General features: G+C 47.5%; 1 protein-coding gene across 1 annotated transcript in view; it reads right to left on the reverse strand.

The window, feature by feature from the left end:
- The window catches only part of RP1 (RP1 axonemal microtubule associated), a 406368-nt gene that overhangs the window by 96579 nt on the left and 293890 nt on the right, over positions 1 to 15899 (reverse strand). The window lies entirely within an intron of this gene.

Here is a 15899-nt window from a genome sequence, read left to right on the forward strand (position 1 = left end):
GCTGCACCATTCAATGTCTATGGGACTGACGGAAACAGTCGAGCACTGTACTCACCTGTTTCCATCAGTCCCATGCTCGACCACCGCTTCGTTCAATGTCCTACTCACTGCGGTTGAGCAGTGAGGCGGAACCCCCATTCTCATCTATCCTGTGAGGCCCCATGCACATGACCGTGCCCGTGCCCGTAATTACGACCCGTAATTATCGGCACGTCTGGCCGCGGACAGCCGTCCACATTTACGGGCCGTTCTCCCATTATAAAGTATGGGAGCACGGTCCGTACAATAAAAAAATAGGACATGTCCTATTTTTTACTGAAAGTTTCTATGGCATGAACACCTTCCCGTAAATATACAGGAAGGTATTCGTCGGCCATAGAAATGAATGGGACAGTAATTACGGTTCGTAGTTACGGGCGATTTTACGGTCATGTGATGGGACCTTAATAGATAATAATTGTTGATTGTGGGTATACCCCTTAATTCACAAATCCAGAAAATAGTCCAAAACAAAATAATCATATAGAATTATAGAGAATTATAGCCTGACATTTTAATTTGGAATTAAACAATATCAGATAACAGGGCTAACGCCCCGCTGTGAGGCGTGGCCGCAATGCGGCTGAAAACTGTGTTGGCATAGTATTTGGCGTGGTTTTTAGATTGACTGTTAATAGTTTCAGGTAAAACTGCTGTTTTTTATGGAGCTTTGAATTGAATTTTAAATTATGGGTTTTTAAAAATGCTTTTAGCTTTTTTAAGGCAAATTTAAAACCCCTTTGAAGTCTATGGAGAAAAATTACATTAAACACGGCATAACTGGAGCATGCTGAATTTTGAAAATAGCCACAAAAACATCCAAAAAAGGGCCACAAACCAAAACACTGAGAGCCTAGATGTATTCATGCTTATTCCTATAGACTAACAGCTAACATCTGACTACAAGTGATATGGTGGTTCTGTTTTCTAAAGGTGGTTGTTCCCCTTTTCCCAGGTCCCTTTTGTGGGAGGGGGAAGCTTTGCAGAATTTCTTGCCAGTAGTGGCGTCCAGTCTACTAAAGAGGGGGAGTTACCAAACCAGTGTGTTCTTCCCACTGGGAGTAGTGTTTTGTTTCCTGAAGTATTTAAAGCCCAAGTCTGATCAGTTAGTTGCCTGTGAAGAATATCCTCATAGGCTGCTGAGTTGTCTGCTGGCCCTTTCAAAGTAAGGAGAAGTTTTCTCTCTTCAGTTACACTTGGCAGTGGCGTAACTACCGCCGTAGCAGCAGTAGCGGCTGCTACGGGGCCCGCGGCATGAGGGGGCCTGTGTCACCCGCCGGCACGGGCCCCCACCATGGCCGGAGGCTCCGCTAGCAGCCGCTATGGCTGCTACAGCGGGACGCCACTGAACAGTACGGCAGAGCAGGGAGGTATCTCCCCGCTCTGCCATTAAGCAAAAGACATGTATCCCCTATCCACAGGACAGGGGATACATGTGTGATCGCTGGCAGCGATAGGGAGAACGGGGGACTGAAAGTCCCCTGAAGTTCTCCATCACAAACCTCGGACATCCGGGGTCTGTGTTGGCAGCTCCGTAGAAATGAATGGAGCGCCGGTCGCGCTTGTGCGCATGCGTGACCAGCGCTCCATTCATTTCTACAGAGCTGCGCAGACGCCGGAAGTCAGAGGTTAGTCACGGAGAACTTCAGGGGGACTTTCGGTCCCCCGTTCTCCCTATCGCTGCCAGCGATGACACATGTCTCCCCTATCCTGTGGATAGGGGATACATGTCTTTTATTAGGACACACTGTAGGTCGCATTTTTTTGGGAGGGGGGAAGCTGTATGGCGTTCCCTACAGGGAGGGGCTGTATGGCGTTCCCTACAGGGGGGACGACGCTGTATGGCGTTCCCTACAGGGGGGGACACTGTATGGCGTTCCCTACAGGGGGGGGGACACTGTATGGCGTTCCCTACAGGGGGGGCTGTATGGCGTTCCCTACAGGGGGGGCTGTATGGCGTTCCCTACAGACCCCCCCTGTAGGGAACGCCATACAGACTCCCTGTAGGTAACGCCATACAGTCCCCCCTGTAGATAACGCCAGACAGCCCCCTCTGTAGGGAACGCCATACAGCCCCCCTCTAGATAACGCCATATAGCCCCCTCTGTAGATAGCGCCATACAGTTCCCCCTGTAGATAGCGCCATACAGTCCCCCTGTAGATAGTGCCATACAGCCCCCCCCTGTAGATAGTGCCATACAGCCCCCCCCTATAGATAGTGCCATACAGCCCCCCCTGTAGGGAATGCCATACAGTCCCCCCCTGTAGGGAACATCATACAGCCCCCCCTGTAGGGAATGCCATATACCCCCCCTGTAGGGAACGCCATACAGTCCCCCCGTAGATAACGCCATACAGCCCCCTCTGTAGACATCTACAAAGGGCTGTATGGCGTTATCTACAGGGGAGCTGTATGGCGTTATCTACAGGGGGGCTGTATGGCGTTATCTACAGGGGGGCTGTATGGCGTTATCTACAGGGGGGCTGTATGGCGTTATCTACAGGGGGGCTGTATGGCGTTATCTACAGGGGGGCTGTATGGCGTTATCTACAGGGGGGCTGTATGGCGTTATCAAAAGGGGGGGTTTGTAAAAAAGGCACTATCTACAAGGGGGGGGCTGTGTGACACCCAGGGGAGGGGGGGCCCCAGTCAAAAGTTTGCTATGGGGCCCAGTCTTTCCTAGTTACGCCCCTGACACTTGGGATCATTATTACATTTAGGTGTTTTTGTTATCAGATGTCCAGTCCAGGTTCTGAGGACTCAAGAAGATATGAGCGAAGAAATGGAAAAGTGTCTTCTAAGAGAAGGAATTTAGTTTGTAATACCTGTGATACTCCCTTATCTGACGGCTGTCAAGAGAAATTATGCAAAGATTGTCTACTGGGGCAAGGCGGTAAGACCGCCCTATCGAGAGACATGAAAGCTTTCATTAGAGAATGTGTAACCGAATCCATAAAAGAACTAGGATCTGCTCAATCTCAGACGTCATCTAATAGTAGGCTTAGCCCTAAGACAAGGACCTTCAGGGAGGATGTGTCTATGTTGTCCTATGGAGACCTACCACTACTGGATGAGGTATATACTTCAGCCTCAGAGGGAGAGGAAGATCCGATGGAGGCTATGTTCCCTCTAGAAAAGATAAACAGGCTGTTTTGGGCAGTCAGGGCAGATGAGCCGGAGATACCAGAGTAGAGAGTGGGAAAGCTCTCCTAAAGTTGATGTAGCTGTGGCAAAATTGTCCACCTGTACCCTAGTGCCGGTGGAGGACGGTGCAAGCCTTAGAGAGCCCCTTGATCGTAAAGCCGACTCAGCTTTCAGGAAGTCATATGATTCTGCAGAGGCACATTCTAAGGTAGCAATTGCTAGTTCAGCGGTAAAGAAGAGTCTTAAGATATGGCTAGCTCTGTTGCAGGATGACATTCAGGAAAGAGTCCAGAGGGATGAGCTCTTGACGGTTTTTAGGTATATGTCTTTAGCTACAGACTTTCTTAGTAATGCCTCCAGTCAGTCATTAAGGTTAGCTGCTAGAAATATGGCTTTATCTGTGGTAGGCCGAAGGGCCATATGGCTCAAGCCTTGGGTTGCAGACAGGAAGTCCAAAAACGCATTATGTGCGATGGAATATAAGCCTGGGAGGCTATTTGGAGAGGAGTTAGACGAACTCATGGAAAAACTCTCAGATAGGAAGGGGAAGTCTCTCCAGTTTTTTTCAGAGACCTAGAAGAAGATTTGCTCGTAGGGGGTCCTCGTCAGCGATGGGTTCTAGGAACCTCAGAGAAAATTTTTGTTTTGAGGAAAGAGACTTGACTTTCAGAGAGGAACTTCTCGTAGATCACGGGGAAGAGGAAGATCTAATCAATCCTTCTCTTCCTCCTAAAACTTCTGACGCCAGCATTCCGCCGGTGGGGGGAAGACTTCTAGCTTTCGCTTCAGTCTGGCTTAGATCCCTGGATAGTGCAAGTTATCTCAGAGGGTTATACAATAGATTTTCAATTTCCTCCACAGCCAAAGTTTCAAATCACAGCTTTCCCCTCAGACCTCCAGGCAAGAGAAGCTCTCAGAACATATATCATAGAATTTATCCACAAAGGAGTACTGGAAGAAATTCCACTAGCTTCAAGAGGCAAGGGGGTTTATTCCCCCCTATTCCTGGTTCCAAAACCAGACGGGAAGTTTCGGGTCATTTTAGACCTGAGATACCTAAATACCTTTGTAAGGAAACAAAGGTTTCATATGGAAACCATAAGATCTGCATCAGCCTTATTAGAGGAAGGAGACTTCATGGCGACACTGAATTTAATGGAAGCGTATCTTTATATACCCATAAGAAGATCTTGCAGGAAATTTTTAAGGGTGGCCTTCCCGGAAAAGGGTGTCATGAGACACTTCCAGTTTACATGCCTTCCGTTCGGCCTATCTTCAGCCCCGTGGATCTTTACAAAAGGTGGTAGCTGCCATGATGGTGAAGCTAAGAACAAAAGGTATAACGATAGTTCCATATTTAGACGACTGGCTCTTGATAGCCAAGTCAGCATGTCTGATGGAGAGTCACCTTCAGGAGATGATAGAATTTTTGATCAACCTAGGTTGGCTCATAAACAGGACAAAATCCAATTTAATTCCTGCACAAAGGTGGCGGTTTCTAGGATTCATCCTCGATTCCAAAAGTATGACAGTTGCCCTCTCTGAGGAGAGGCGTCAAAATTTAACTACCCATATTGCAGAATTGACGCTGATCAAGGTGGTTTCATTTCGCAAGTTGATGAAGACTCTAGGACTTATTGCTTCAGCAATAGAAGCAATCCCAAGGGCCAGAGGGCACATGAGGGATCTCCAGCAGAATCTGCTATCTCAATGGAACAGATCCACAGAGTCTCTAGAGGAGTACATGGTGATTCCATCTACCACCGGAGATGCTTTAGAATGGTGGCTGAGCTCGGTGAAAGGCAAGTCAATAAAGTCACTGAGGTGGACGATTTTGACAACTGATGCTTCAGGGACTGAATGGGGAGCCCACATAATGGGTCAGAGGATGCAGGGGCATTGGACCCCCCAACAACAAAGCGTATCTTCAAATCTAAAGGAGCTGTTAGCTGTTTCAAACTTGTTAAGGCATTTCCAGCCCTTATTAAAGGGCCATTAAGATTCAATCAAGGCTGTGAAGATTCAATCAGACAATATCGTGGCTGTCAGTTATCTGAACAGACAGGGTGGCACCAGAGCCGTCCTTTTACAGAAAAAGACAGCACGGATCATGAGATGGGCATAGGTCCATGTACAGGATCTAGTGGCAATCCACATCAGAGGAGTCAACAATGTATGGGCAGACAGACTCAGTCGTCATCAAGCCATTCCAGGGGAGTGGGAATTGAACCTAGAAGTTTTCAACCAGATAATCTGGAGAATGGGGAATCCAGTGATAGATCTGATGGCGACTCGTGTCAACAAGAAATGCCTAAATTTCTGCTCCCTATTTCATCACGACAGACCGCTAGCACTAGATGCCTTCTCAATCAAATGGACCTTCAGGTTGGCTTTTGTCTTCCCCCCGATTCCAATGATTATGAGAGTGTTAACGAAAATCCGAGAAGACCAGTCCTCAATTATAGCAATCATACCCTGCTGGTCAAAACGGGTATGGTTTCTGTTAGGGATCTGCCAGGTACTTCATCTAGCTATACTCCTCGGATTAATCAATCCACACCTGAGGCCAGACCTGTTCGACTGACACCATCTCCCACCAACCAGGGTGGCAGGCTCAGGAGTGGGAGAGCCTATCGCGGCCTGGTCTCTCGGAGTTAGCTCCGCCCCTGCCCTTTATTTCCTGCCCTGTGCTCTCCCTCAGTGCTTGTAATTCTTTTGGATTCCTGGCCCCACTGCTGCTTGCTCCAGCCTGCTTCTGCCGTGCTTCTGCCTTGCTGCAGTTCTGCTTGACCTGCTTTGCTTGCCCTGGCTTGCTTCTGTCTCCGTGCCCGCTCGGGTGTACTCACTTCGTCCTTCTCCTGACTGTTCGTTCGCCGCCCGGTTTCCTCGTGGCGTTCCGTGGCTACTGCCCCTTCCCTTGCGTGTTCCCTGTTTGTCTTCCTGTGCACTTAGCCAGCGTAGGGACCGCCGCCCAGTTGTACCTCGTCGCCTAGGGCGGGTCGTTGCAAGTAGGCAGGGACAGGGCGGTGGGCAGATTAGGGCTCACTTTCCCTTCACCTCCTTCCTGCCATTACATAATTACAAGCCCTTACCTAGTCTACCATTTCTCCTACGCTGACGCTATCATGGACCCCCTTGAGACCCTGACCCAGCAGATGCAGGGCCTCTCCCTACAGGTCCAGGCCCTGGCCCAAAGGGTCAATCAGGGTGACGCTGCTTTAGTAGTACCCCTCACCTCACCTCTAGAACCCGACCTCAAGTTACCTGACCGGTTTTCAGGGGACCGTAAGACGTTTCTCTCCTTCCGGGAGAGTTGCAGTATTTCCGCCTAAAGCCCCACTCCTCAGGTTCCGAGAACCAGCGGGTGGGTATCATCATATCTCGACTCCAGGAAGGGCCCCAAGAGTGGGCCTTCTCCTTGGCTCCTGACGCCCCTGAACTTTCCTCTGTTGATCGTTTTTTCTCTGCCCTCGGACTCATTTACGACGAGACTGACAGGACTGGTTTAGCCGAGAGTCAGCTGGTGACCTTACGTCAGGGTAGGAGACCGGTTGAGGAATACTGTTCTGATTTTAGGAAGTGGTGCGTAGCTTCTCAGTGGAACGATCCGGCCCTAAGGTGCCAGTTTAGGTTAGGATTATCTGACGCCCTGAAGGATCTGCTGGTTAGCTACCCCTCGCCTGACTCCCTTGACCAGGTTATGGCCCTAGCAGTACGACTTGACCGACGTCTCAGGGAACGTCAGCTAGAACGCTTCAGTGTGCTCCCCTCTGACTTTTCTGCGATTCCCCCCGAGGTCCCGTCTCCTCGCCCCTCCACGGAGGACTCGGAGGTACCTATGCAACTCGGGGCCTCCATGTCCCCTCGACAACGTAGGGAGTTTCGCAGAATGAATGGTCTCTGCTTCTACTGTGGGGACGACAAGCATCTACTGAACACCTGTCCCAGGCGCAAGAATAAGAAGCCGGAAAACTTCCGCGCCTAAGTGATCATCGGGGAGGTCACTTGGGCGCACAGGTATTTCCCGTTAATGTGAAACGCAATAAAATTTTGCTTCCCTTTCAGGTCTCGTTTGCTGGCCGGTCTGCCACGGGCAGTGCTTTCGTGGATTCTGGCTCATCTGCTAATATCATGTCTGTGGAATTTGCTATGTCTCTAAAGATGCCTTGTATTGATTTACCTTATCCTTTCCCTGTAGTAGGAATCGACTCAACCCCCCTTGCTAATGGTTATTTTACTCAGCATACTCCTGTTTTTGAACTCCTGGTTGGCTCCATGCATTTGGAGCAGTGCTCTGTACTGGTGATGCAGGGATTATCGTCTGATCTGGTTTTAGGCCTTCCCTGGTTGCAGTTGCATAATCCCACATTTGATTGGAATACTGGGGATCTCACCAAATGGGGTAATGAATGTCTTATGTCATGTCTTTCTGTTAACTCTATTTCTCCCCGGGAGGAGGTAAACACGCTTCCTGAGTTTGTTCAGGACTTCGCCGATGTGTTTTCTAAGGAGGCCTCCGAGGTGTTGCCTCCCCATAGAGATTACGATTGCGCTATCGATTTGGTGCCTGGTGCCAAGCTTCCTAAGGGTAGGATATTTAATCTTTCATGTCCTGAACGTGAAGCGATGAGGGTGTATATCCAAGAATGCCTGGCCAAGGGTTTCATTCGCCCCTCGACTTCTCCTGTAGGTGCTGGCTTCTTCTTCGTGGGGAAGAAGGATGGTGGTCTTAGGCCGTGCATTGATTATCGTAACCTGAATAAGGTCACCGTAAGGAACCAGTACCCACTTCCTTTGATTCCGGATCTTTTTAATCAGGTTCAGGGAGCCCAATGGTTTTCTAAGTTCGATCTACGGGGGGCATATAACCTTATCCGCATCAAAGAGGGGGATGAGTGGAAAACTGCGTTCAACACACCCGAGGGTCATTTCGAATACCTGGTCATGCCCTTTGGGTTGTGTAATGCCCCTGCTGTCTTCCAGAATTTTATTAATGAAATCCTGAGAGAGTACCTGGGTAATTTTCTTGTTGTGTACCTTGATGACATACTGGTGTTTTCCAAGGACTGGTCCTCCCACGTGGAGCATGTCAGGAAGGTGATCCAGGTCCTTCGGGAGAATAATCTGTTTGCTAAGACAGAGAAATGTGTCTTTGGGGTACAGGAGATACCATTTTTAGGGCAAATCCTCACTCCTCATGAATTCCGCATGGACCCTGCCAAGGTTCAAGCTGTGGCGGAATGGGTCCAACCTGCCTCCCTTAAGGCGTTACAGTGTTTTTTAGGGTTCGCCAACTATTACAGGAGATTTATTGCCAACTTCTCGGTCGTCGCTAAGCCTCTTACGGACCTTACCCGCAAGGGTGCCGATGTCCTCCATTGGCCCCCTGAGGCCGTCCAGGCCTTTGAGACTCTCAAGAAGTGCTTTATCTCGGCCCCCGTGCTGATTCAGCCCAACCAAGAGGAGCCATTTATTGTGGAGGTTGACGCTTCCGAGGTGGGAGTGGGGGCCGTCTTGTCCCAGGGTACCAGCTCCCTCACCCATCTCCGCCCCTGTGCTTACTTCTCTAGGAAGTTTTCGCCCACGGAGAGTAACTATGATATTGGCAACCGCGAACTTCTAGCCATTAAATGGGCTTTTGAGGAGTGGCGGCACTTCCTGGAGGGGGCCAGACACCAGGTAACGGTCCTTACGGATCACAAGAATCTGGTTTTCCTAGAATCGGCCCGGAGGCTTAATCCTAGACAAGCTCGGTGGGCACTATTCTTTACCAGATTTAATTTCTTGGTTACCTATAGGGCTGGGTCCAAGAATATTAAGGCTGACGCTCTGTCACGTAGTTTCATGGCCAATCCTCCTTCCGAGAAGGATCCCGCTTGTATTTTACCCCCTGGTATAATCGTCTCTGCCACGGATTCTGATTTAGCTTCTGATATCGCGGCTGATCAGGGTGCAGCTCCCGGGAACGTCCCTGGGGACAAACTGTTCGTTCCCCTGCAATACCGGCTGAGGGTACTCAGGGAAAACCATGACTCCGCTCTATCTGGTCATCCTGGCATCTTGGGCACCAAACACCTCATTACCAGAAACTATTGGTGGCCTGGGTTGCCTAAAGATGTTAGGGCTTACGTCGCCGCTTGTGAGGTTTGCGCTAGGTCCAAAACCCCTAGGTCCCGACCTGCGGGCCTACTACGTTCCTTCCCCATTCCCCAGAGACCTTGGACCCATATCTCCATGGATTTTATCACCGATTTGCCTCCATCTCAGGGCAAGTCGGTGGTGTGGGTGGTAGTCGACCGCTTCAGCAAGATGTGCCACTTTGTGCCCCTTAAGAAGCTACCTAACGCCAAGACGTTAGCTTCTTTGTTTGTGAAACACATCCTGCGTCTTCATGGGGCCCCAGTCAATATCGTTTCTGACAGAGGGGTACAATTTGTTTCCTTATTTTGGAGAGCTTTTGTAAAAAGTTGGAGATTGATCTGTCCTTCTCCTCCGCCTTCCATCCCGAAACTAATGGCCAAACGGAAAGGACCAACCAATCCCTGGAACAATATTTAAGGTGTTTCATCTCTGACTGTCAATTCGATTGGGTCTCATTCCTTCCCCTTGCTGAATTTTCCCTGAATAACCGGGTCAGTAACTCGTCAGGGGTCTCCCCGTTTTTCTGTAATTTCGGGTTTAACCCAAGGTTCTCCTCCGTCTCCCCTGGTTGTTCCAATAATCCTGAGGTAGAGGAGGTTCATCGGGAACTGTGCACTGTCTGGGCCCAGGTTCAGAAGAACCTAGAGGCGTCCCAGAGCGCACAAAAGATTCAGGCGGATAGTAGACGTTCTGCTAACCCCCGGTTTGTCGTCGGGGATTTGGTCTGGTTGTCGTCCAGGAACTTGCGCCTTAAGGTCCCGTCCAGGAAGTTTGCTCCCCGATTTATTGGACCTTATAAGATCATTGAAGTCCTCAACCCTGTATCCTTCCGTCTGGAGCTCCCACCATCCTTTCGCATACATGACGTCTTCCATGCCTCCCTCCTTAAACGCTGCTCCCCGTCCTGGTCCCCCTCGAGGATACCTCCTGTTCCCGTTCTCACCCCTGAGGGGGTGGAATTCGAGGTGGCCAAGATTATGGACAGTAGGATGGTCCAGGGCTCCCTCCAGTACCTGGTCCATTGGAGAGGATACGGGCCGGAGGAGAGGACTTGGGTACCTGCCCGTGATGTTCACGCTGGGGTATTGATCAGGAGGTTCCACCTCCTCTTCCCCACTAAACCGGGTCCCCTTAGTAAGGGTCCGGTGGCCCCTCATAAAAGGGGGAGTACTGTTAGGGATCTGCCAGGTACTTCATCTAGCTATACTCCTGGGATTAATCAATCCACACCTGAGGCCAGACCTGTTCGACTGACACCATCTCCCACCAACCACGGTGGCAGGCTCAGGAGTGGGAGAGCCTATCGCGGCCTGGTCTCTCGGAGTTAGCTCCGCCCCCTGCCCTTTATTTCCTGCCCTGTGCTCTCCCTCAGTGCTTGTAATTCTTTTGGATTCCTGGCCCCACTGCTGCTTGCTCCAGCCTGCTTCTGCCGTGCTTCTGCCTTGCTGCAGTTCTGCTTGACCTGCTTTGCTTGCCCTGGCTTGCTTCTGTCTCCGTGCCCGCTCGGGTGTACTCACTTCGTCCTGGTCCTGACTGTTCGTTCGCCGCCCGGTTTCCTCGTGGCGTTCCGTGGCTACTGCCCCTTCCCTTGCGTGTTCCCTGTTTGTCTTCCTGTGCACTTAGCCAGCGTAGGGACCGCCGCCCAGTTGTACCTCGTCGCCTAGGGCGGGTCGTTGCAAGTAGGCAGGGACAGGGCGGTGGGTAGATTAGGGCTCACTTTCCCTTCACCTCCTTCCTGCCATTACAGTTTCCCAAGCTAATCCAGATGTCATGGGGCAATTTGTGGGAACTACCTCACCGCCCAGACCTGTTGTTACAGGAGAATCTATACTGTCCAAATGTCAAAATGCTCAGACTGACAGCCTGGAAATTGACAGGCCCATATTTAATGAGCTTGGACTCCAAGCCTCTATTATAGCGACCTTAATGCAGTCCAGAGGATGTGCAACTACCAAGATCTACAAGCGAGTAGTGGAAACTTTCAAAAGATTGACGTTTAATCAGGGGAAAACTGGACAGGAACCTTCAGTGTCGGATATCCTTTCCTTTCCCCAGGCTAGATTTGACCAGGGGTTAAAACCAGGCTCTCTGGCAGTACAAATATCAGCTTTGTCAGCCTGGTCAGGAAAGTCTTGGGCTAAAGAATCGCTGGTGAAGAGATTCATAACAGCAATGAGGAGGCTCAGACCAAGGGTCTTAGAGCCATATCCTACATGGAACCTTCCTTTGGTGTTAAGAGCACTTACAGGCCCTCCTTTTGAGCCCTTACAAGATTTGGATCTAAAGATGCTTAAATACAAGGTATTATTTTTTACTGCAATTATATCCACAAAAAGAATAAGCGACATCCAGGCCCTGGCATGTAGAGAACCATATATTTATTTTTTTCCATGAAGAGTAGTTCTGAGAACTCTACCAACCTTTCGCCCGAAGGTACAGTCAATGGTGAATATTAATCATCATTTTTGATGGAAGAGTCAGAGGCTTCAGCGCAGAATCTACACGCACTGGACGTAGGAAGAGCGCTACAACATTATCTTGAAAGGACTAGGTCTTTTAGGAAGGTGGAGAATCTGTTTGTCATGTTTCTTCCAAGGAAGAAAGGATTTAAAGCATCCAAGGCTAGGTTAGCCAGATGGCTAAGAGAAACTATTATCCTTTGTTATAAATTAGGAAGAGAACCGCCTCCTGAAAAAGTTTGTGCTCATTCAACGCGTGCTATGGCAGCTTCGTGGGCGGAAAGTGGAAGGTTTCCATTGGAGAGAATCTGTTCAGCAGCTTCTTGGTCTCAACCGAACACCTTCATGAAGCACTATAGACTGGACATTGGGGCTACAGAGGAAGCAGCCTTAGGACATACAGTTTTGTCTTCAATTTGCCCACCCGTATAATCTTGCTATATCCCATTGGTTTCTGTGCTGCTGTGGTGTAGGACGACCAGGAAAATAAGGAATTATACTTACGCTATTCTTCTTTCCTGTAGAGTAAGCAGCAGCACAGCATTGTTGTTCCCTCCCGTTAAAATCTTTTTGTTGATCTGCATTTCTGGTATTCCTTTAATGAGACACGGGGGGGGGGGGGGGGCTTAGGTCCCTACATATAATCTACTTAATTGATTATTTCATTGTTTCTTGTCACCTGTCCTACTGGCAGTGGGGTATTAACCCATTGGTTTCTGTGCTCCTGCTTGGACTACAGGAAAGAAGTATAGCGTAAGTATAGTTCCTTCTATTATTTTTTCTTAGTAATAACAACTTATTTTTTTATATTTTTCTTCCGATTATTATATCTCTAATATCTATAATTATATAATAAAATGATAGCTATAATGGGGAGAAGGAAAATGCAACACCTTATCTCACCCCTAGAAACCTCTAACAAGCGGAGTCGCCAAGAACAAGCAGAGTAATCACCCCAAAAACCTGCATACTCCCTAGAAAATCCTACAATAAGGCCCTATTCACACGTGTGTGTTCGTTTTGAGTCCACAAAAACATTAACCGTTTTCATGCATATGATTGTCCGTGTTGCGTCAGTGTGGTTTCCGTCTGTCATGCGTTTTTCTTATTCATGTTTGTTCTCTGCAAGCACTTCCTGGTTTCACTTTTTTTCTGCATTTCTTTAGCAACTCAACCATGAAAAACGGACAGCACACGGTTTCAGTCTGTGTGCTGACCATTTTTTTCACGCACCCATAGGCAAGTCTGGTCTGCAAAAATGGACTAGAATAGGACATTCAGTGAGTTTCACGAAATGAACACACGCTCCGTGGAAAAAAAAAAACGGTGTGTGAATAGCCTCATTGATTTGCATTGGTCAGTGTTTTGTCTATTGTTATAAAAGACAGCACATGGACGAGAAACACGTTCGTGTGAATAAGGCCTAACACTTTATTGCCTTGATCGATTGATACAGTATGTGCATATAATGAATTGACTTTGGAATTCTGACTCACTTTTGATCTATTATATTTACATGATCTATATATTAACCCCTTCCCGCCGCAGCCCTTTTTCAGATTTTCATTTTGTTTTTCCCTCCCCACCATCCAAAAGCCATAACGTCTTTATTTTTCCGTCAATTTAGTACTATGAGGGCTTGATTTTTGCGGGACGAGTTGTAGTTTTTCATAGAACCATTTATTTTGCCATATAATATACTAGGAAACGGGAAAAAAATTATTTGTGGGGTAGAAAATGAAAAAAAAAACAGCAATTCCTCCATGGTTTTTTGCACGCCGTTTTTACGGAATTCACTGTGCAATTAAAACAACATGTTAACTTTATTCTGTGGGTCAATGCGACTACGGCGATGCCAAATATATATAGTTTTTTCTATATTTTATTACTTTTACAAGCAAAAACCTAAGTGTAAAAAAGAAAATTTATTTTGTGTCGCCAAATTCCGAGAGCCATAACTTTTTATTTTTCCGTCAATTAAGTGGTATGAGGGCTTATTTTTTGCGGGATAAGCTGTAGTTTTTAATAATACCATTTTGGTGTACATGCGATGGTTTGATAACTTTTTATTTCATTTTTTGTGTGAGATTAGGTGACCAAAAAATAGAGATTCTGGCGTTTACAATTTTTTTTTTACGGCGTTCACCGTGCGGGTTAAATAATGATATATTGTAATAGTTCAGACTTTTACGGATGCGGCGATACCAATTATGTTTGTTGTATTATTTTTTTATATGCTCTAGGGGGAAAATGTTTTTGAACTTTTAATATTTAAATTTTTTTTTTACACAAAAAAAAACACCTTTATTTAACTAATTTTAACTTTTTTTTTTTATAAGTCCCCCTAGGGGACTTCAACCAGCGATCTAATGTATTGCAGTATATCGTGATTCTGACAGGCATCTATTAAGCCCTGCCGGAGGCAAGGCATAATAGGTGTACAAAGATGGCGGACCTGGGGCCTTCATTAAGCCCCCAGGCAGCCATAGCAACGATCGCCCCCCCCCCCCCCGCGATTGCGTTGCGGGGGGCGCGATGAGCTGTTAGAGGTGATCACCCCCTCTTTATAACTATTTAAATGCTGCGGTCGCGATTGACCGCAGCATTTAACGAATTAAACCAGCGGGATCGCGCTCGAGCGCGATGCCGCTCGTTACTCTGAAGTGTCGGCTGTAACAAACAGCCGACACCCGCATCGTATGGATACGTCAGATGTCGGGAAGGGGTTAAAGGTTATATTTTAGGTTTGCCACATTCAGTGATATTATAGTTGCTTGCAGAGCGCTTTTTCCCTTTTTTTTTTCAGTGACTTGTGTAACAAGAAGGACTTGTTTAGCTGGACTATAGAGTGGGAATGCCAGGCTTTGGAGCTATGCATCTGTTATCATGATAAACTGATAAATATTTAAGTGCATGAAAGTACATCACAATACTGCTTTTTGGAAATCTATTAGCTCCCCGTCTCTTCAGTAGTCTAGAACGGGGGTTTCTCAATCTTTTTTTTTACTCACAAGCCAGAACATGGTAATGCCTGGGCCTTACCACCAGTGGTCAAGGTCCATGACAAAATTCTATAAATATTTCTCAATTTATCTTTCATTTGTCTCCTGAACCCAATATAACATTCTATTAACTCCTTCCCGACATCCGCCGTATATATATGGCACATGCCGGGTGGGGGAGTATGGGGTGGACTCACAGGCTGAGCCTGCTCCATAGAGGGAGTGTGTTGGCTGTGTGTTACAGCCGACTCTTCCGGGTAGCGAGCAGGATCCCGCTCGTTTAACCCGTTAGATGCTGTTGTCAATAGCGACCAAAACATTTAAATGACTAAAAACAGGGGGGCGACCCCCTGTAATGTTCCAACGCCCCCCCCCCCCGTGGCGAGATTGATTGTGCCGTTGGTTGGCATGGCCCCCAGTTCCGCCATTTTTGTACTCCTATGGGCAGGGCTTCATAGGAGAGTGTCAGAATCGCGATATACTGCAATACATTAGTATTGCAGTATATCGTGCAAGCGATCTAACGATCACTGGTTAAAGTCCCCTAGGGGGACAAGTAAAAAACAGTCAAATAAAGTTGCTTTTAACAAATATAAAAAAATTTAAAGTTCCCCTGATGGTAGCAGAGCTGATTAATCTGGTTAATTTCGACGACACCATGAAAAAAATGGTGGCGATTCGGCTTAATTCTGTAGGCAAATTTACAAGTCAATGGTCCACATGGTTTGACTTTGTGACATCGGGAGCTTCTGTGCCTGCTATTACCTCAAATTAAATGAATCGCCCTCCGTTTATATATGTAATTCTGAGTAATTAAATGCGGATCTATTTATTTATGTGATTCTCATGTATAACTATATGAGCCAACATATTATAAGCTCTGGAGAGACCAGTTCCCCCATGTTCTTCTCTTCAGGGCCTTTCACTCTTTGATGAGGGAATCTACTAACCTGACCATTTGTATAATTTTAAGTGCCTGATTATGGGACATACAATCCTTTTTCTCTGTCTAACTACATGTGTAAGCAGCCATGAATGTTATTTTCTTTGTTCCATATTCTTCGTTTACATATATTGCAATGTATGCTTTATAATGTCAATTAAGAGTAATAC

This window comes from Rhinoderma darwinii, chromosome 5 (assembly GCF_050947455.1).
Source record: "Rhinoderma darwinii isolate aRhiDar2 chromosome 5, aRhiDar2.hap1, whole genome shotgun sequence".
Taxonomy (NCBI): Eukaryota; Metazoa; Chordata; class Amphibia; order Anura; family Rhinodermatidae; genus Rhinoderma; species Rhinoderma darwinii.